Here is a 13069-nt window from a genome sequence, read left to right as displayed (position 1 = left end):
GCACACCCCTCCTATATGTAGGGTGTACGCACGGCTCCGCCCCACTAGTTGCTATGACAGCAACAGACAACATTCACCAGCAGGGGAGACCAGGCATGGACTGCAGCATCCCCTCCAGCGCCGTTATCCCAGCAGTGGCTGCCAGGCTGTGAGTTATGTGGGAGAAGAACTTGCAATCTACTTTCTTAGGCCTCTTGCACACAGCACCTTGAAAAATCTCAGTAATGCTTTTTTTTTACTGAGCTAAAATACAGCCCATTAATTGTAATGTGCCTAAACAAGCGACGTGCATTCTAATGTGCTGCAAATGCATATACGTGCAAAATACGTAAAAAAAAAAAAAGGGATGCTCAAACAGGAGTATCATGTGCAAGAGGCCTATCAGTGATATTAACCACTTTACCACCGGAGAATTTTCCTGCTTTACGTCCAGGCCACTTTTTGCAACTTGGCACTGCGCGACTTTAACTGACAATTACGCGGTCATGCAACGCCGTACCCAAACAAAATTTACGTCCTTTTTTTCGCCATAAACAGAGCTTTTCATTTTTTGCGATATTAATAAAAAAAGAGCAAAAATTTTGCGAAAAAATTGACATTTTCTACTTTGACAGTTAAAAAATATCCAATATATTCAATTTTTGTCATATATTTTGGCCAAAATGTATTTAGCTACATGTCTTTGACAAAAAAATTCTCAATGAGCGTATTTTTAACCGCTTTAAGACCGGAAGATTTTACCTCATTCCTGACCAGGCTATATTTTGCAATTCAGCACTGCGTTATTTTAACGGACAATTGCGCGGTCGTGCGACGCTGTACTCAAATTAAATTTATGTCCTTTTTTCCCCACAAATAGAGCTTTCTTTTGGTTGTATTTGATCACCTGTGCGATTTTTAATTTTTGAAAAAAAGAGCGACACTTTTGAAAAAAAAAAAAAACAATATTTTTTTACATTCTGATATATAACATTCCCCAAAAAAATGTAAAAATCAAAACTTTTTAACATTTTAGGCCAATTTGTTTCCTGCTACATATTTTTGGTAAAAAAATCACAATACGCGTATTTTGATTGGTTTGCGTAAAAGTTATTGCGTTTACTAACTACGGGAAAGATTTGTCATTTTTATTGTTTATTTTTTTACTAGTAATGGCGGCGATCTGCGATTTTTTTTTTTTTTTTTTTTTTTTTTGCGGGACTGCGACATTTCGGCGGACAGATCGGACCACTAACTGACATTTTTGACACTTTTGGGGGTACCAGTGACATTACTACAGTAATCAGTGCTATAAATATGCACTGTTACTGTAATAATGACACTGGCAGGGAAGGGGTTAACTTTATTGGTGATCAAGGGGTTAAATGTATGCCTCATGCTTACTGCCGTGTGTGGGGGGAGGGGGTTCTGTGACACAGACACAGATCGCAGGTTCAGCTATGCTGAATCCTGTAATCTGGAACTGTCTGTCACATAGGAGATCTGCCCACTTTGTTTACACAAGTGGGCGGATTTCCACACTCGATCCCAGATGATCGGGGAAGAGCGGCAGTGATCACCGCCTCTCCTCCCCTGGCCCGACTCCCGCTGTGTCTGAATACAGCGGGAGCGAGCCTCCGGAGGCGCGCGCGCCACCGAGAAGGGCCGTTGTCCAGCGACGTATGTCTACGTCGCTGGACGATAACGAGCCACTTTGCCGCAGTACCCTCAACGTGAGCGGTCCGCAAGTGGTTAAAGACATGTTTTTTTTTTTTTGTAAAATGAGATGCTTATAGCAGGACTGGCATGCTTTTTTCTTATTTTTTAAATGTGATCTCCTCTGTGCTTGCTCATCATACTGTCCAGCAACTGCTCTGCCTGACTTCAGGTATGTGGATGCTCCCTGTGCCTGCCGGGATCTATGGGGTCACGTCAGTCTCCACTTTGAGCACACCCCCATTTTGAACTGTAAGCTTGTATGCCTATCCCACCTCCACCTAAAAAGCCGTACTTGACTCACCTCCACCAGAGCATCCCCTCCACCTTTTGTACCACCCCCCCCCCTTTAGATTGTAAGCTCCATGAGCAGGGCCCTCTTATCCCTTCTATATTGAACTGTATTTTAATTGTACTTGTCCCCCTTATATTGTAAATTACTGATATAAATGCTTTATTATAATAATACTAATAATAATAATAATATGCAGCCGCTCACAGAACCACACATAGGCAGCGCGATAAACACTGAACCAGATTCTGTTTCTTGCACTGCCTCTGTGTGCTCTGGGAGGGGCTGCATGTAAGCTTGTAGATAAAATCAGGAGAGAACACAATGTGGTGACAGAGACGTGACCCCATAGATCCTGGCAGGCACAGGGAGCATCCTCATACCTGAAGCCAGTGGAAAGTATGAGGAGCAAGAGCAGAGGATAAAAACTGAAAGAAAAAAATAGAGGAAAACATGCCAATCCATCTAGAAGCATCTCATTTTACAAAATAAATGGTTTTATTATCAACTAAAGTTTTTTAGATTTGCGGTTTCTCAAAATGAGTAATAATAATAAACCATCATCATCTTATTATTTATTATTAATAATATTATTATTAATGTTGTTGCTGTTGTTTTTATTGTTATTTTCATCATCAACATTATTATGCTGTTACTGTGTTTCCCAGAAATCAAGACCTACCCTGAAAATAAGACCTACTGTGATTTTCCTAGGATGGCTGCAATATAAGCCCTACCTCGGAAATAAGCCCTAGTTTAACCACTTTTGGACCGTAAGGTTTTCCCCCTGATGACCAGGCCATTTTTTGTGATTCGGCACTGCGATATTTTAACTAACAATTGCACGGTCGTACGACGATGTACCCTAATAAAATTGATGTCCTTTTTTTTACCACAAATAAAGCTTTCTTTTTGTGGTATTTGATCACCTCTGCGATTTTTATTTTTTGCTCTAAAAAAAGACTGACCATTCTGAAAAAAAAAAAAAAATATATATATTTTTTACTTTTTGCTATATAACATCCCCAATATTAAAAATGTAAAAATCAAATTTTTTCATAATTTTAGGGCAATTTGTATTCTGCTACATATTTTTTGTAAAAAAAAATCCCAATAAGTGTATATTGATTGATTTGCGCAAAAGTTATTGCGTCTACAAACTAGGGGAAAGATTTATGTAATTTTTATTTATTTTTTTTACTGGTAATGGCGGTGATCAGTGATTTTTAGCGGGACTGCCACATTGGGGCAGACAGATCGGACCCCTTAAGTCCAGTACACACGCACCGATTGTCAGCCGAACGATAGGCCGTCTTTTGTCCGGTGCTGTCCTGTAGGTTGAAAAGTGCTAAAGACTGCACACGAATTTTGTCGGCCAACAACAGCCGACTGCAGAAGTGATGTCATGTTAACTTTCCGTGTTTTTTTTTCTTCTCTGAGCAGGCCCAGTCTTGCTCATCTGCTGTTTGTCGGCCGAATTCTGTACTGACTGAGGAACAATCGGCCGTTCTGGTGTTGGCCAACAAAAATTTTAAAGCCTGCACACCAGATTCTGTTCGGCCGAAAAGTCACAGTCGGTTGTCGGAAGCATCATACTAACAAGCCGACAATCGGCCGATTGGACGTTGGCCGAATATTTACAATCGCTACGTGTGTACGGGCCTTAACTGACATTTTTTGACACTTTTGGGGGACCAGTGACATCACTACAGTAATCAGGGCTAGAAATATGCACTGTTACTGTAATAATGACACTGGCAGGGAAGGGGTTATCACCAGGTGTGATCACAGGGTTAAGTATGTGTCCCTAGGGGGTGCTTGCTAACTGTGGGAGGAATGGACTTATGGAATGAACACAGGAGCCCTGTGTTCATTGCTGACAGAACAGCGGTCTGCCGTGTTTACAACGACAGACCACTGTTCTATCTCCACGGGGAGTGATCGCAGGTGCTCAGTGGCAATCGTGGGCGCTGGACCCGCAGATCAGCTTTTCCCGTGGCAAATGGGCACGCATGCAGGCCCGCCAAGTGACGTATAGTTGTGTCGTTACGCGGGACAGAGCCGACCGGCCGCAGTATATGTAAATCCCATAATACACTCTAATACAGTATTATATAATGTAAAATAGTATTTTGCACAATTATATCACAGAAACACACATTGTACATTATATAATACTGTAATAGAGGGGATTATGGGATTTTACAACCACTTTAACTCAGAATGCTAAATGCTGATGACTCCTGAGCTGGCAGGCAAGGAGGGAGAGAAGACAGGGGCACAGGAACTGGCAAATACACATTACATGGTAAGACCTACCCAGAAAATACGCCCTACTGTGTCTTTTGTTGCCAAAATTAATATAAGACCCGGGTTAATTTTTGGGGAAACACGGTACTTGCTTAGAATCTCTTTATATACTCTGCATATATGGCAGACTTCCTATGCCTTTCATGTTAATGGTATGCTGGTCATGCATTTATACATATGATAATGATACAATATGATTGATATAATTATTATTTTTCTAAAATAATTATCTTTCAGAAAGCAACAGCAATAAATAATTGTGTGGCCCCCAGGTCCTAAACTGGGGCTTCTATGTAAATACAGTCTGGCTGGGCTGTAGGCAGCTCAGACCGATCCTATAGTTTTCAGTGGAGGTGTAAATTTCCCACTGTCGTCTGTAGGTGGCACTAATACAGCGGGTTCAATACCACTGATGTATTCTGGGGAAGGTTATATATTTTTGACACAATTAATTGGCGGGGTCTTTTGGCCCCTGGATGTACCTGAGGAGAGGCTTTTGGAGGCAGCTCTGTGTTTAGGCCTTTTTTGAGGCCTACGTACTCTGAGGTGGTCCTGAGGCTGTCCTGCCCGGTGTGGAGGAAGCCATACCAAGGTGAGAAGATACAGGGGAGGCCCCTTGCTAGAGAGAGGCTGGATGAAGGCAGGTCTCTCAGAAGGGTCTGGTGACTCGCATCGAATCTAAAAACACGCTTACAGTGTTTCCGGCTCGGCTTAAAGATCCTAACATTGTGAAGCTAGATATTGTTATGGATCTGACGAGTCTGTAAAAGATCTGCTGGTGTTATCTGGAATCCGTTGAAAACACAAACAGTGACTGGCACCCAACTTCTGTTCCCCATTGTAGCCATGGACTCAGCCCTGGGGTAAATGCTGGCTCTCTCCCTGTCTCATGCCTCTAGGGTACCAGCGGGGTGCTACAATTGTTTTGATGAGTAAACAATCATTTTCATCCAAGAGGAACAACAAATCCTGAAAGGAAATCCAATTAAATTTGATCAAACTGATCTTTTCTTTGAACCTGGCCATACACCCATCGATTCTCCATACAATCAGATATCCAATCGATTTATTATCAGAAACATTACATCCTTCACATCATCCCAAAAAAAAGATATTCAAACATCTTTTGAACAGATCATTCAATAGACCATACACACAATGATTAAATCAAGACAGATATTTAAAGGAGTTGTAAATTCAGAAGGTTTTTTATCTTAATGTATTCTGTATATTAGGATAAAAAGCCTTCTGAGTGTAGAAGCCTCCCCAGCACACCCTAATACTTACCTGAGCCCCATCTCAGCCAGTGGTGTCTATGAGTTCCTCGTCCGCCTGGGACTCTCTCTCCTGATTGGCTGAGACACCGAAGCGGTGCCATTGGCTCACGCGGCTGTCAGTCAAAGTCAGTTAGCCGAACAGGAGAGAGAGAGGGGGTGGGGCCGAACAGCAGCTCTGTGTCTGAATGGACAGACAGAGCTGCAGCTCGGCTCGGGTGCCCCCATAGCAAGCTGCTTACTGTGGGGGAACTCGTCAGGAGGGAGGGGCTAAGAGCAGCAAAGAGGAACCGAGAAGAGGAGGGTCCAGTCTGCCCTGTGCAAAACAAACTGCATAGAAGAGGTAAGTATTACATGTTTGTTATTTAAAAACAATATAAAAAAACAAGACTTTACAATCACTTTAAGCCCCCTTTCACACTTGTGCGACTTGTCATGCGATTTGGGACTGCAAAATGACAGTCGTTCTCCATTATTCCCAATGAGCCCCGACTTCAAAGTAGTGCCTGCATTACTTTTGGCATGATTTTGATGCGTTTTGAGTAAAAGACATTATAAGCCCAGTCAAACTCGCATCACCGCTGTGGTGGCTGCATTCGTTTTGTAGGTTTTTTTCCCCTTTATTTTCACCTGGTGATCCTGCCAGTAACACAACACACTTCCTGTATCGGGATGTCTCCACCCTGGATGCAGGAACAATGGAGACATCTTTACACAGCAGCATTGTCAGCCTGTGCAGAGAGAGGGTAGTGTTAAGCCCCGTACACACGTACCGATCGTCGGCCGAAACGATCGGCCGTCTTTTGTCCAGGGCTGTCCTGTCCGCTGAAAAGTGCAAAAGACTGCACACGAATTTTGTCGGCCAACAACAGCCAACTGCAGAAGTGATGTCATGTGATGGTTAACTTTCCGTGTGTTTTTTCTTCTCTGAGCATGCCCAGTCTTGCAAATCTGCTGATTGTCGGCCGAAATCTGTACTGACTGACGCACAATCGGCTGTTCTGTTGTCAGCCTACAAAAATTTTAATGCCTGCACGACAGATTCTGTTCGGCCGAAAATGCGCTGTCGGCTGTCGGAAGAATCATACTAACAAGCCTACAATCGGCCGATCGGTCGTCGGCCGAATATTTGTGGCCGACAATCGGTAGGTGTGTACGGGGCTTTAGATGGACTAGCAGATTTAGATGGACTTGTCTAACAAATTAAAGCTCAACTCCAGCACACACCTTTTAGGCAATTACAGTAACAAGTTTTATTTCCTTTTGGGATAAAGGTTTTACATAAATGAATAAAAGCTGATTACTGTTCAATATCGATCCGCCGATCCCCCGCTGAGCAGAAGGATGACAGCTGTGTCTCCGCGCTGTGTGCGGAGACACAGCTGTCAGTTCCCCATGCATCTCTATGGGGGAAATCGGATGGGAACAGACCGTCTGTCCGATCCCACCCGATCCCATCCGCTGGACAGATGGAAAATAGGGTTTCCATCCATCCAGATTTGACGGATCGGATCGGGTCGGATGTCAGCGGACATGTCTCCGCTGCCATCCGATGCCCCATAGGAATGCATGGGGGGGACCGTTCAGATCCGCCAAAAAAACGGACAGACGGATCTGAACGGTCCGCCTGTGTGAAAGGGGCCAAACCCTTTCCAGCTTTATGCAAGTCAACAATTCTTAATCGTAGGTCTTCTGAGAGCTCTTTTGTGCGAGGCATTCACATCAGGCAATGCTTCTTGTGAAAAGCAAACCCAGAACTGGTGTGTTTTTTATAGGGCAGGGTAGCTGTAACCAACACCTCCAATCTCATCTCATTGATTGGACTCCAGTTGGCTGACATCTCACTCCAATTAGCTCTTGGAGATGTCATTAGTCTAGGGGTTCACATACTTTTTCCACCTGCACTGTGAATGTTTACATGGTGTGTTCAATAAAAACATGGCAACATTTAATTCTTTGTGTGTTATTAGTTTAAGCAGACTGGGATTGTCTATTGTTGTGACTTAGATGATGATCAGATCACATTTTATGACCAATTTGTGCAGAAATCCATATCATTCCAAAGGGTTCACATACTTTTTCTTGCAGCTGTAAGTGTTCACAGTCACCAACCTTCAGAAACCTTGCTGTTATAGCCAGATGCTGAGCTGTTATGACAAGCAAAGCTCCATCATTATGTCTGCCCTTTTCTACCTCCTGTGTATTCCTATTGGCATACCTCCCAGCTATCCCTGATTTCGAGGGACTGTCCCTGATTTGGAATAAAGTCCCTCTATCCCTCTTTCTTTCTCATTTGTCCCTCATTTTGATCTGATCTATATAGTTGTAAATAAAATGCACTTTTTATCTATCAAAATTGTTTCCCAGTGCTAAACCTTTTTTTCCAATTTCTAAATTGCTGCATTTGTAAATTCCATATAATACTACTACTATAAAGGAATACTAGTGGTATAAAAGAACTTTTGGGTTTAACCAATCATTTTTTTTGTACTATTCTCCTTTAAGGGGGCGTGACAGGGGGTGTGTCCTATGCCTACATACTTTTTCTAATTGGCGTCCCTCATTCCCATCTCAGAAAGTTGGGAGGTATGCTATTGGCCACTGAGGCTGCCCATCAGTATGGGCTTATAGGAATGTAGGGGGCAAGCGGTAGTAGCAAACACTGATACTGTAGGTAGGCAAAGTCTTGTTTTTATTGCTTTCGGGTTCTCTTGAAAGTACTATTTGCAAACTTTGTCTTGTATACTTCTCTTGTTTCATATAGAAGTTTGAACATTAGACACTAGATGGCAGGCTGAGATAAGATATTAGCTGACTTCTAAGCCTGGATTGAGGGAATATTCCACTGCAAAGCACAGAGCAGAGGCTACCATTATAATGAACAAATATGGCCACCCCTATGTACATATATAATTACAAACGGTAAAAGGCTCTTAAAACATTTAAAAATACAGATGCATTTTTTTTTTTTTTGCATTAGGCTAATTTTTTACATGTTTAGTTAAAAAAAAAAGGATTTTAGCTAATTTTTTTTAAAGTGTAACTACACTTTAGTAGAAAAAAATAGCAAGTAAAAAATACCCTAGCATATAAAATTGCAAACACAAGTCATATTGTAAATCAATTTTATTAAAAATGACTGTTAGTGTTTTTCAGAGTTAGAGCGTTTTTGCAGCTGACAATCTCCTCTTCAAGCCCACTAGTTTTGGGGGTTTTCCAGCCAGAAACCACCCCTGCCAAAAAACACTGATAAAAGCCTATGTATGCATCGACACATAGGATAACATGCTGGGGAGTTTACTGTCTGCAGAAAAAAAATCCTAAAACAAAAAAACAGCAGCTGTTAAAACCCAAAACCCAAAAATTGTTGGTTGAACCAGATGGACTTGTGTCTTTTTTCAACCTCACTATGTAACTATGTAAAAGTGAAACTTCCACTTTTATGCTTCCTCTAGTGCCACATTTGGCACCTTTCAGGGGGGAGGGGGGAATGGGTACCTGTTTTTGACGCATTGTCCCTTGGAAGTTCGGCCTCCTTCCTCTGCCACTGGGCAAATTAGAAAAAGCTGCGCACTTTGCGCATGCGCAGTAGGGTAGTGAGTTTTCCTCAAGTGTTCTTAAAACTGCTTAAGCCGGCTTTCTAAAAGCTACAAATGCTTTGCAAAACTCCACTGTATAAATTGCTCAATTTTTATAAAGATTTTGAGCTTTTACTTTCTTAGGAGGTACCTGCCTAGGATGAAGCATAAAATGAACTGATTTTATGATATAAATAAAGATGCTTGGTAATCATTATTGCCTAATCATTTTTTTATTATTCTGTATTTCAGTTATGGTTAGATGTTGGTGAGATAAATCACTCCAGCAGATATGAGAATCCGCCAAGAAATACCTGAATATAATATATCAATTGTGGTTTAATTGGCCTTTTAATAAGGTTTGGGTAGCCTTGCTTTTTTTAATAACTGAATACTTTTTAAAGCTATTTTAGAGTGTATAATGCATTTTAATAAATGCTTACTGTTTTTTTTTCTTAATTACAGAAAATATTATGTTGATGTAGAAAGAAAAGAAGTTGGTTTTGATTTATCTTTACATCCAAAAGTTACAAATGAAAAATATAGACTGTATGAAGTAAGTAAAACATAAAAAATGATGTTTGTACTAAACGTTTGAAATGTATTCATCAAAGCATTTTCAAATGTATTATCAAACCTCTTCACCTGGGTAGGGATTTCAGTAGACAAATGCTATTAAGAATATATGCAGTTAATTATATGTGTATGAGACAATAGTGGAACAAAGTTAAATTTCCTTCACTTCTGATGAGCCAAATGTGCAGCTCAATGGACTTTTTCCAAACCGTTAAAAAAAAAAAAAAAAGTGTGGAACTTGTGAAAGCTCCCTAAACCCCATTGAAGTCTATAGAGCAGGGTTTCCCAAACTACGGCCCTCCAGTTGTTCAGGAACTACAATTCCCATCATGCCTAGTCATGTATGTGAATGTCAGAGTTTTACAATGCCTCATGGGATGTGTAGTTCTACAACAGCTGGAAAGCCGTTGTTTGGGAATCCCTGCTATAGAGGATAAATCCTGCAAATTAATTTTAATCATTTTTTTGGGCTGGGCTTTTTTTTTTTTTTTTTTAATCTGAAAATTTTTATTGAACAGAAAGAAACAAACACACTTTCCAATGTACAAACAGTGCAATAGCTTACATCAAACAATACATGTCATGGTCAACCCCGTGCCCCTGGCAATAGTCATTATATCATGAACCTTAAATCCACCCTCCAACAACGTAAAGGAGCTGACAGCCAACAATACCCAAACACAACCTTTTAGATGCAGAACTCTGGACATCACCAGTTCCCCAGGACTTAGCCCAGGCCTGTCCAGCCATGGCGACCATATTTTTTCAAATCTACCCGGCCTTCCCCTATGTTGGTAAATGTACCTTTCCATAATCAAGGTGTTCCCCATGTGTGATATCCAAGAGGCCACAGTGGGTGGTGTGGTAGATTTCCATCCCAGGAGGAGGAGCTTAAGTGCCTGAAATAGAGCTCTAGGAAAGGCTATGCAAACCAACTCCTCTGGAACAACCTCCTCCAGAGTCCCCAGGATACAGTGAATTGGGTCTAAAGGGATTAAGAGAACAAGTAGTGATAGAAAACAGGGTTTCCTCCTAATGGTCATCTGACAGTGAACCAACATCCACTTCCCACAGGTATCTCGAGGGCTGGGCATTGTTAGGAAACATGTACCAGTGCCATTTACCATGATATCAAAAGATACCACTTGGCAGGAAGCAGCCTCTTTTAAAAGCACTTTTTCAAACGGCTTAAAGGGCATCATTAAAATGGCAAAAATCCTCCCAGTATTATACTTGGGGGATGCCCTAAATCTGCAAGTGAAGGGTTGCAACTGTGCCCCGTACTAAAGCAAACTTACATTTGCACAGAAACAAAATCCATATAAATTGCCAGTAAATGACAGTTCCCTGCCACTTTATTCTGTTTGAGAACAAGCATTGGGGATTTCCTTTAACATCTATCTCAGACCCCTATCTTTTTTAGTGTCCCACAAAGTAAATGTCCCATAATGACCCTCTCTATCCAATCCTCTTGCCACAAATGGCAAAAAATGAATTGCTGTCATTCACAGCTAGATAGTGGATGATAGGACTCCGGTGGTCGCTGGTGTTCTAGCAACCAATGAGGTATCTTCGGCCCCATTCACTGGCAGAAAGAGGATTCCTCAGCCGGGTAGCTGATTGTAAATCAAGGGCACAGGAATGCAGGCTGACACTATTGACCAAATATTACCATATTTGGTTGATGAGCTCAGCCAGGATCCCCAGCCCCACTGTTTACATTTATCTGATTGAGGCCAGGGATGCGTCACTGGTTTTTGTTCACCCATGGCCAAAGTCCTAAACAGGAATCTGTTCATCAGTGGTGTTAGGCTGGCTAAACATTATACAATGTTCTTATTCAATTTCCTTTATATTCACCTTTAACTATGTAGTGCAAGAGCTTGTCTGATTGCATACAAATTGAAAGTGTTTAGGGTTGACCTCATATTATATGGTTTTGGTAAATCGAAAGGAAAATTGTACAAGACAATTGTATAATGTATGGTCAGCCTTAGTAAAACCACCACTACTGAATAATTTTCTGCAAAGTCAGTGGTTCGCTGCCGTGGACAGGTTCATTTTCCAAAGAGCAAACAGCTAGGGTTCAGGGCAAATCCTTCATTGACCCAAACTTACACCACATCCTTAATTATTACATCAGATTTACTTCAGGTCCGAGTAGGTGAACATCTTGAGGGTCAAAAAAATCACCCCTTCAATTAAAAAAAAAAAAAAAAAAGCCTGGCAATTCCTACAAAGGATTGCCTTTTTATCTACAGAAAAAGGTCAATAGGACCTGCAGCATTTGTAGTTCTTGTGACATTTATAGCATACAAAAACTGGATTTAGGAAAGCAAATAAAAATTAATAAATACTCTCTCTGAGTGAAAGATGTTATATGCATAGAAGTATTGTGGAAATCCAAGTGGTTTTAAGACATGACTATCAGAATGTGGCTGACATTTGTCTGGGTAGGAGAGAGAAGCTTGGAGTAACTTGGTAAGGAACCTAATAAAATACTTTGATGAATTGTATACAAATTTGGCTTGGTTTTTATTTGGCGCAGATATATAACATATTTCTTTCTCATTCACATAGATTTGGCCTGGTGGCCAACGGCCATTACATTTTGAACTACTCTGTCTACCTTGTTATGGCCAAAACCATGCTTCACCCTTTGTGTTGTTGAGCGATGTGATGAACTGCAGCGCATGTGCATTACCTTAGAGCATTTGGGTGGCATTCAAAATGAAGTTCACCAACACACATAACGTCCATTATATTGTGCTGCCATAACATGTGGTTCTACAACAAAACAGTGGGAAAACCGGCCTGAAGTTTTCATGTTTCTTTTTTTATTTTTTTTATTTGTGTTTTACAGTAGTTGTATCTTGTATCATTGTGTTTCCACCTGTATCAGTTACTGCCACCGAATGTTTAAGTTTTATTATTTACCTTCCCTGTGGCCCTTTGCTTAGGTGGGGTACACACTATAAGAAAATCTGGCAAACAAACGCCCGATTTTCCTCGTTCTTTCACAGCAAATCGGAACCGATGAACGAAAATTTGTACGAAAATTCTCGTACAACAAAGGCTTTTTTTTGTTGTTTATTGTTTTTGATCATGCGCAGTCTTTCTTTTCCTATTTTCCTTGTACAAAAATTGTACGAAAGCAGTACACATTAAACGAAAATCGTTCCTTTTTTCCCGTACAAGAAAAATTTTGGAGTTTGTTCCTTCGAGAATTTTCGTACGAAACTTCGGAATCGGCTGTCGAAAGTTGTGTACGAAAATTCTTTGGACAAAAATGTTTGCCCGATTTTCTTATAGTGTGTACTAGCCTTAAAGCCCCGTACACACGC

At 41.0% G+C, this 13069-nt stretch overlaps 1 pseudogene across 1 annotated transcript in view; it reads left to right on the top strand.

Moving 5' to 3' along the window:
- Window positions 1-68: 68 nt before the first annotated feature.
- Window positions 69-13069, top strand: part of LOC309558645 — a 48169-nt pseudogene continuing 35168 nt past the window's right edge. The window contains exons 1-2 of the transcript XR_014226193.1: window positions 69-148; window positions 9615-9705. The product of XR_014226193.1 is annotated as an uncharacterized misc_RNA (transcript). The remainder of the gene's footprint in view (window positions 149-9614; window positions 9706-13069) is intronic.

Source organism: Pelophylax lessonae (assembly GCF_965119305.1).
Source record: "Pelophylax lessonae genome assembly, chromosome: 6".
Lineage (NCBI taxonomy): Eukaryota > Metazoa > Chordata > Amphibia > Anura > Ranidae > Pelophylax > Pelophylax lessonae.
Note: the sequence above shows the minus strand (reverse complement) of the source record. Positions and strands in the feature narration are given on the sequence as shown.